This window comes from Chiloscyllium plagiosum, chromosome 10 (assembly GCF_004010195.1).
Source record: "Chiloscyllium plagiosum isolate BGI_BamShark_2017 chromosome 10, ASM401019v2, whole genome shotgun sequence".
Taxonomy (NCBI): Eukaryota; Metazoa; Chordata; class Chondrichthyes; order Orectolobiformes; family Hemiscylliidae; genus Chiloscyllium; species Chiloscyllium plagiosum.
The window spans coordinates 21,723,554-21,733,294 of NC_057719.1; the positions used below are offsets into that span (position 1 = coordinate 21,723,554).

The 9,741-nt window shown below is 40.5% G+C and overlaps 1 long non-coding RNA gene across 2 annotated transcripts in view; it reads right to left on the minus strand.

Moving 5' to 3' along the window:
- The window catches only part of LOC122553418, an 89,239-nt gene extending 81,484 nt beyond the window's left edge, over positions 1-7,755 (minus strand). For both annotated transcript variants that reach the window (XR_006312708.1, XR_006312707.1), the window contains exon 1: positions 7,445-7,755. This is a non-coding gene — a long non-coding RNA (uncharacterized LOC122553418). The remainder of the gene's footprint in view (positions 1-7,444) is intronic.
- Positions 7,756-9,741: the final 1,986 nt, after the last annotated feature.

Below are 9,741 nucleotides of genomic sequence, written 5' to 3' on the forward strand. Positions count from 1 at the left end.
CTCAGCCCATTGGCCCATCTGGTCCAGATCCTGTTGTAATCTGAGGTAACCCTCTTCGCTGTCCACTACACCTCCAATTTTGGTGTCATCTGCAAACTTACTAACTGTACCTCTTATGCTCGCATCCAAATCATTTATGTAAATGACAAAAAGTAGAGGGCCCAGCACCGATCCTTGTGGCACTCCACTGGTCACAGGCCTCCCGTCTGAAAAACAACCCTTCATCACCACCCTCTGTCTTCTATCTTTGAGCCAGCTCTGTATCCAAGTGGCTAGTTCTCCCTGTATTCCATGAGATCTAACCTTGCTAATCAGTCTCCCATGGGAACCTTGTCGAATGCTTTACTGAAGTCCATATAGATCACATCTACCACTCTGCCCTCATCAATCCTCTTTGTTACTTCTTCAAAAAATTCAATCAAATGTGTGAGACATGATTTCCCACGCACAAAGCCATGTTGACTATCCTTGATTGGTCCTTGCCTTTCCAAATACATGTACATTCTGTCCCTCAGGATTCCCTCCAACAACTTTCCCACCACCGATGTCAGGCTCACTGGTCTATAGTTCCCTGGCTTGCCCTTACCACCCTTCTTAAACAGTGGCTCCACGTTAGCCAGACTCCAGTCTTCCAGCACCTCACGTGTGCCTATCAATGAAATAAATATCTCTGCAAGAGGCCCAGCAATCACTTCTCTAGGTTCCCACGAGTTCTACAGTACACCTGACCAGGTCCTGGGGATTTATCCACCTCTATGCATTTCAAGACATCCAGCACCTCCTCCTCTGTAATAGGGACATTTTGTAAGGTGTCACCATCTGTTTCCCTACATTCTATATCATTTTCCACAGTAAATAATGATGCAAAATACTCGTTTAGTATCTCCTGCGGCTCCACACAAAGGCCGCCTTGATGATCTTTGAGGGGCCCTATTCTCTCCCAATATTTTGTCCTTAATATATTTGTAAAAACCCTTTGGATTCTCCTTAATTCTATTTGCCAAAGCTATCTAATGTCCTCTTTTTGCTATACTGATTTCCCTCTTAAGTATACTCCTACTGCCTTTATACTTTTCTAAGGATTCACTCGATCTATCCTGTCTATACCTGACATATGCTTCCTTCTCTTTCTTAACCAAACCTTCAATTTCTTTATCATCCAGCATTCCCTATACCTATCGGGCTTTCCTTTCACCCTAAGTGGAATATACTTTCTCTAGATTCTCGTTTCCTCATTTCTGAAGGCTTCCTATTTTCCAGCTGTCCCTTTACCTGCGAACATCTGCCCCCAATCAGCTTTTGAAAGTTCTTGCCTAATACCGTCAAAATTGGCCTTGCTCCAATTTAGAAATTTAACTTTTAGATCTGGTCTATCCTTTTCCATAACTATTTTGAAACCCATAGAATTATGGTCACTGGCCCCAAAGTGCTTCCCCACTGACACCTCAGTCACCTGCCCTGCCTTATTTCCTAAGAGTTTTAAGTTTTGCACCTTCCCTGGTAGGTACATCCACATACTGAATCAGAAAATTTTTTTGTACACACTTAACAAATTCCTCTCCAGCTGAACCCTTAACACTATGGCAGTCCCAGCCTATGTTTGGAAAGTTAAAGTCCCCTACCATAACCACCCTATTATTCTTACAGATAGCTGAGATTTGCCTACAAGTTTGTTTCTCTATTTCCGTCTGACTATTAGGGGGTCTATAATACAATCCCAATAAGGTGATCATCCCTTTCTTATTTCTCAGTTGCACACAATAACATCCCTGGATATATTTCCAGAAATATCCTCCCTCAGCACAACTGTAGTGCTATCCCTTATCAAAAACGTCACTCCCCCTTCTCTCTTGCCTCCCTTTCTATCCTTCCTGTAGCATTTGTATCCTGGAACATTAAGCTGCCAGTCCTGCCCATCCTTGAGCCATGTTTCTGTAATTGCTATGATATCCCAGTCCCATGTTCCTATCCATGCCCTGAGTTCATCTGCCTTCCCTGTTAGGCCCCTTGCTTTGAAATAAATGCAGTTTATTTTATTAGTCCTACCTTGTCCCTGCCTGCCCTGACTGACTCACTTCTGTTCTCAGCTGTACCAGTCTCAGATGGATCTCTTCCCTCACTATCTCCCTGGGTCCCACCACCGCCCGACACCTTAATAGTTTCAATCCTCCTGAGGAGCTCTAGCAAATCTTCCTGCCAGTGTATTCATCCCCTTCCAATTTAGGTGTAATCCATTCTTCTTTTCTACAGGTCACTTCTACCCCAAAATAGATTCCAATGGTCCAAAAATGTGGATCCTTCTCCCATACACCAGCTCCTCAGCCATACATTCATCTGCTCTATCCTTGTATTCCCTTCCTATGTTGTTGGTTCCAATATGGACAATGACCTTATGCTGGCCCCTCTCACCCTTGAGAACCTTCTGCACCCTCTCTGAGACATCCTTGATCCTGGCACCAGGGAAGCAACACGCCATTCTGATTTTTCGCTGCTGGCCACAGAGATGTCTGTCTGTACCTCGGACTAGGGAGTCCCCTAACACAATTGATCTCTTGGAACCCAATGTACCCTTCATTGCGTTAGAGCCAGTCTCAATACCAGAAACTTGTTCATGCTATGTTCACCTAAGAATCCATCGCACCCTAAATTTTCCAAATTAGCATACTTGTTTAAAATCTTTTTAGCCACAGAAGATTCCCGCATTAGCTTCCTACCTCTCTTACCTCTCCTGGAGTTAACCCATCTCTGTGATTGTATCTGAGACTTTCCCCCCTTCCTATGACTGCCATCCATCACATACTGTTGCTGTTGAAAATTCCTCATCACTTCTAACTGTCTCTCCAACCGATCCATTTGATCTGATAAGATTCACCACAACAGTATTAATTGTAGATATAATCTGCAGCAACCCTTAAACTCTCTTTAAACTCCCACATCTGACAAGAAGCACATATCCTCTACTCAATGGCATTTTTGCTCCTTCACAATCTACAGACCCAGAAAATAATACCATCTTATTCCTCTATAAAACACTGCCCCAGGTTAAATTAATAGTTATGGCTTATATTTTATGTTTAATCAAGAGACATATCTCAAAAACATATAATCAAGAAAGAGCCCATTCTACTCACTACTGCAGACTTTCTGTAGGGCACACTTAAAACAATATACTTATCTGCTTCTGTGCTGTGAACTTCGCCCAAACAGTTCCTCCAAGATCAGTTGTGAATTTCACTGTTTGTTAAGTTTCCGAGACACACTCTGATGTCCAGCGTGACATGAATTCAAACAGCAAAGGCAGTACTGTGCCAGTACACTGTGGTGTCAGTTTCTTTCTCCCTCTTTCCCCTGCACTGACCTCACCATGTGCTTCCTTTGTCTGTTCTTCCTTTTAAAACTGCTGTTGTTTTGACTTTTTTTTGTCCAAAGTTCCAAAACAATGCAACAGCATGTAAAACAGTAACTGCTGCTCCTGGAATTAGAGGAAATCACTTCCAGCACCTAAGATACCTCAAAAAAGGAGCATCTGTTACAGCCAGAAATTTTTCCCATCCTCCATCTTGGATTACCCAGCATCCAGTAATGCAGAGACTCGAACAAACAGCTCTGCCAACCATCCAACCCAAACATGGGTCCGCTATGTGGATAACACCTTTGACATCATTAAATGAAACAAATTAGAGGAAACCTTCAAGACCATTAATTATACACTTGCTGGCATAAAATTTACTAAAGAGGAGGAAAACAACAACAAACTGCCATTCCTAGACATCACAGTATAGTGAACAGCCAATGAAGAACTTCAAACCAGCATCTATAGAAAATAACACATGCGTACAAAGTATTGAACTATACAAGCAATCACCCCAACACCCATAAATTAATCTGCATAAGAACATTATTTCAATGAGCCACCACTCACTGCAGCACAGATGAACTGTGCGAACAGAGAAAAATCACCTATATGGTGTCTTCAAAAATGGGTACCCAACGAAAACAGTCCACTGATTTCTCAGCAATAAACCCAAACAAACAGACAAAATGTGCCAGAAACCTTAGCCACTCTCCCCCACATCAAAGAATCTTGGAAATGACTGCCAGACTACTCAGACCCCTTGGCATCATGGTAGCCCACAAACCCACCAATACACTAAAACAGCAGCTAATGAACTTGAAAGACTCTGTACAGACAATGAGCAAAACTAATGTCACTTACAAAATATCGTGCAAGAATGTAACAAACACTACATTGGACAAACAGACAGAAAATTAGCCACCAGGATACATAACATCAACTGACCACAAAAATCATGACCCTCTCTCATTAGTATCCTTACATAAAGATAAGGAAGAATACCACTTCAATTGGGACAACACATCCATCCTAGGACTAGTCAAACAGAGACATGCATCAGAATTCCTAGAAGCATGGCATTCCAACCAGAACCCTATCAATGAACACATTGACTTGGACCCCATTTTCCACCCCCTGAGAAAAAGAACGGGAAATAACATCACCATAGGAAATGACATCACCACTGGAAATGGCATCACCAACCCAAAGAAATCCAAACATTAAATAAAAAGCAGGAATCATCAGCAGTGTTTTGTCTGGAGGCTCAATGAAGATGTTACCTAGTATAGTGATAAAACGTCTGAAAATGAACCTTCCAGCTCAGTGTGCAAACCTACATCCAGAACTTCAACTTGAGCGACTAATCTTCTCAAAACTTGCTGTACACTACTGACTATAAAGAGCACCAGTTGGGAGAATTAAATCAGTGTGCACCAGACTACACTAGTCATTAAAAGACTGGGATAAGCATATGGACATGAGCACATGAACTAATTGGACTAGTCCTTCCATAATGAAATCAAAATATCAGAGTCTGGTATATGTCTGTTTAATATATATAGCTGTATTTAGTAATATTGTGTAGTAAATAATATTACTTATAAGTTTAAGGCTAAAGAAAGTTAGATTTTTAGATTAGATTAGATTTTTTTTTAGATTAGATTACAGTGTGGAAACAGGCCCTTCGGCCCAACAAGTCCACACCGACCCGCCGAAGCGAAACCCACCCCATACCCCTACATTTACCCCTTACCTAACACTACGGGCAATTTAGTATGGCCAATTCACCTGACCCTGCACATCTTTGGACTGTGGGAGGAAACCGGAGCACACGGAGGAAACCCACACAGACACGGGGAGAACATGCAAACTCCACACAGTCAGTCGCCTGAGGCGGGAATTGAACACGGGTCTCTGGCGCTGTGAGGCAGCAGTGCTAACCACTGTGCCACCGTGCCGCCCACTACTGTGCCACCGTGCCGCCCACGGTGCCGCCCATGGTTCTTGACTTTGCCTCCTTCTTGACAAGTTTGTCTTGAACTAAAACTCATAGAGTGCCGCTAAACGATGTGCTAAAAGACCTCAGGCCCTTTTTTACCCCTTCCGATTGAGATAGTGGTTTGTTGGCCATAATAGATTCATTGATCAAAGCTTCCTAATGACTAACTCACACTCAATGAATCTATTTAATATTCTCTTTCATTATTTTCAATTAGTTTTACTTGTCTACTTTATAGCCAAACATATGGAAGGAATGCATAATTCCCAATTTCTCATGCTGCTTACTGTGATCACCCAAATAACTTGGTGTGTAAAAACATGCCAACATTTGGCTTTGTGTTATCCGAGATTGAAAATATGAACATTTTGTTTTTCCCTGAAATATCTCTAGTTGTAGTTTTATATGAATTTGAACGTCAGTATGAATTGGTTTCTAGTATGCATTGAACAGAAGTGGAAATGTAAACTTTGAGATTAAACGAAGACAGTGTGGTTTGACACACACAGCCAGATTTTCAAGCACTCATGAGAAAATAATGAATTCAAGCTCATGTATTCCACTCAATCATGATAAAACACAGACCAAAGGTGTACAGTTTCATTGAATGTGATCTCAATGCAATTTCTTTGTTTAAAATGGGGACAGAGAGAGAAAGCAGGAAACCTCAGACAAATTAGCTTAATAACTTCTTAGGGAAGATGTTAAAAGCTATTAGCAAGGATGTAATAGCCACACACTTCGAAAAGATCAAGACAATCAGACAAAATCAACATTATTTTGTGAAAGGGAAATCATGTTTAACCAAATTATTGGAGTTTTTTAAAGCATGGATTCTGGGCTGTGGATAAAGGAAAGTGAGTGGATGTGCTGCACAGTGATATCCAGAAGGCATTTGACAAGATGCCCATCAAATAGCTATTGCAAGAAATAAAAGCCTATCATGTAGTGGGAATATTTTGAATAAACGTTTGTCTAGCTAATACAAAATAGAGAGTAGGCATAAGTGGGTCATTTTGTGGTTGAGTGATGTACTGCAATGATGAGTGCTTGTCTCTAACTTCCTCAATTTATATAGATGACTTAGATAAAGGGACTGAAGGAATGGTTGCTAAATTTGCAGAAGACACAAAGATAGGTAGAACAATAAGTTTTGTAAAGGACTAAAGGAAGCCATAAATAGATAGATACATTGAATGACTGGGCACAGATTCCAGCAAATGGGGTTTAATAAGTTAGTGTCCAATTGTTCCATTTTGCAACAAAGTTTAAAAAAAGCACATTATTGAAATAATGAGTGATTGAAGTGTAATGCAAAGCAGAGGGATCTGATTGTTCTCATGCATAAATTACAAAAACAAAGGCTGGTACAGCCAGTAACTCAAGAAATTAAAAGAATGTTAACATTTACTGTGAATGGAATTGAATACCTAAGCTAGCTTTCAGTTATACAGGTACTGGTGAGACCACACCTGGGAATTTGGCACTTTTTTCCTCAAAAAGCAGTGAAAACAAAGTTTTTATTACTTTTAAATTAGAAATAGATAGATTCTTGATGGACAAGGGGGTGAAAAGTTATTGGGAATAGACAGGAATATGGAGTAAGCAGATTAGATCTTATTGAATGGTGGGGCAGGAGTATGTTACTTCTGCTCCTGAATTGCATGTTTCCATGATGTTTATATACAAATCAGACCCACGACTTTCACCTTTTATCTATGCTGTTTTACAAGGTCAATTGCACTTTTAGTGTTATGATTGATAATTTTCTCTTGACTTCTGAGAAGTTCATACTCAAAATCACTGTCTCGTGAGTTTTGTTTGAAGACATAATTTGGTAGACTTGTAGCCAAATTTCCTGCCCCTGAATTTGGAAACATGTGGAGTATAACTCCCATCTAGACATTTTAAGAATCACATCATGCAGTCGATAGCATGTTAAGAGAAATTGGATAATCCAGTTCATTCTAGCGCCAACACATAGATGGAGAAGACAAAAATTATAGTACCCTGCAAGAACACATTCAGGAATAAATCTCAGGAGGAAATAACAAGATACTCAGTAAGAAACATTCAGAATCAATACTCACAACGCTGTTGTTAAAACATGGATCCTTCTAGTCTTCTTTCCAGACTCTTTCTACTGGTACAAGACTGTATGGTAGCCTTAAATACATTACAATGAAATTTTCAGTGCATTACAAGCAACGTCTACAATATAGCCTAGTCATTGCCAGTTGTTCTGTGTGCTCTGTAACTAACAGTCTCCGCCAATGCACTGAGTAAAACTATACCCTGAGATCCATTTGTTCTGTGATGATTAGTATTGCTTCAATATTCTGCTGCTACAATGTCAACATTGTCAAGCAGTAAATGTGTTAAATTTGTCTTTTGAAATGCAGGAATGATTCCTAGATTGAGTGCTCAGCATGCATATTGATTGGCAAATCATGAGTTTGCATTATTCGAAATAAGCTGAAAAAGGAGTGTGTGCCCACTTCTCCAGTTCCTGAGCAACATTTCATGCAATCCTTATCAAGAATGTCCAGTCAGGGAATTAGCCATCAGATGTTCGGTAAATACTCTTTCATGCCGTATCTAAGGCAACAGGACATTATAATGATGCAACATTGAACATGGCGGGGCTAGTGATAACTTACACCTTTTCATATTCAGTGGATATGCTGGTGAACAAGATAATAGCTATGTAGTTGTATCTCATTTGCCATAGCATGCTTCAGCTTAAAACATTACTGCATTGCATTACAGCAGCAGATGCAACCAATACATAAGAATATATACAGTCTCGCTAACCAATTCACAACATTGGAATACTTTTATTTTTATACATTTCTGTCTAATTTTCCGACCTGAATTCTTATTGTTCCCAATTTCAATTCTTCAAAAATCTGACTATAATAAAATTATTTTACATATCATTTATCAAAAGCTTATCACATGATATCAGCATTTCCCCTCATCATGCTGTATTTCATGCAACACAGATCCATCATCTGTTTTTTTGAAATCAATAGCTATTATTTCTCTGCTATTTTCACATGTTCCTATGCACTTCTATTATCTGTCACAGAACTGCAAGTCAAGATTGTTTCAAATTAAGCTAATTGCTGTATCTAGAATGAAGAACAAGTTCTCGTTTCACTAACTATAAGGTTACAATTGCTATTCTCTGCATTGACAATCCTTTGAGAGCTAAAATTGGCCCAAAGTTCATTGCGAAGTCTTTTTCTTCCAAATGCTGCTGCTGTGGCAAGGTGCTTTATTTTCCACATCCAATATGAAGGCTAGATTACAACAGAAATTTCAAACATCTTTTAAATCCTTGTATCATATCTCCTGCCTTTAACCTACATTATTCAAAAAATAATTGTTTCACTACTCAAAGTCTATCCTCGGAAATCTGGATGAGTGCCCAGGAATCAGCAGAGCCAGTCTGAACCGAACTGAAAATAAAAAATGGTGCCTTGATCAAGATCGAGGTCATGGTGCTAAAAATTGATTGTGGCTCATTTTTGGGCGTTTAGGTCACAGTCCGTAGCCTACTGGCGCTCATTATCTTTGAGGGAGGCTGCAAAACAATTTGACATTGCTGTCTATTGTGGTATTAGATTAAGCAGGGCCCATACAGACTGAGCAGAGGGGCAAAGCAAATCACACTGATAGCGTATAATTCAGTCGAACAGCTCCACGTGGAGACACCCCATCTCACCTCAAAGAGATAGGTTGCTCTTCATTGGTGGCTTCCCTGTTATTGAAATCACCTGAGTTTATGGACTGATGGACAAAAGTAGAGGGTTTTTAGATTCATATATAAGACATTGGGAGAGATATTGGAGGAGCTGAATAGGAGGAAAGAGATGGGCTTTTTGTTGGGGTTCTGGCAGGGCAGAGTGAGATCAGCAGGCCCTGAAGGACTACCCTTGACAGGAATGGCGATGGGTAGCCAGGCCGCAGGTAGCAAGCAACCTAGTTCCACTGATACTTCAGCAATTCCATGGGAAGATTGATTTCATTTTATCATGAATGGTCTATGTCAATGAATGCATTGTTGCTTGGCGTCTCCTACATCATCCGAACACAGTGCAACAGAATCACTTGTATTCTGCTGTTTCTCTTGCTGGACAAGATAACACACAATGGATCAGGGCAGAGCCAATGGAGGACAAGGACGCCCACATCCTCCGAGCATGAAGGAGGAGTTGGTTGCTCGTGTCATGGGGCAGCCCATGATAGCACTCCACCGTTAGAGAGATCATTGAGGGTGCCAGCTTGTTCCTGCCTTCTGTTCCACCTCAAATCATGGCATACCCTCAATCTGCAATCTCACATGATAAGCTAGCTACTGCTGGTGTGATCATGGATTGTC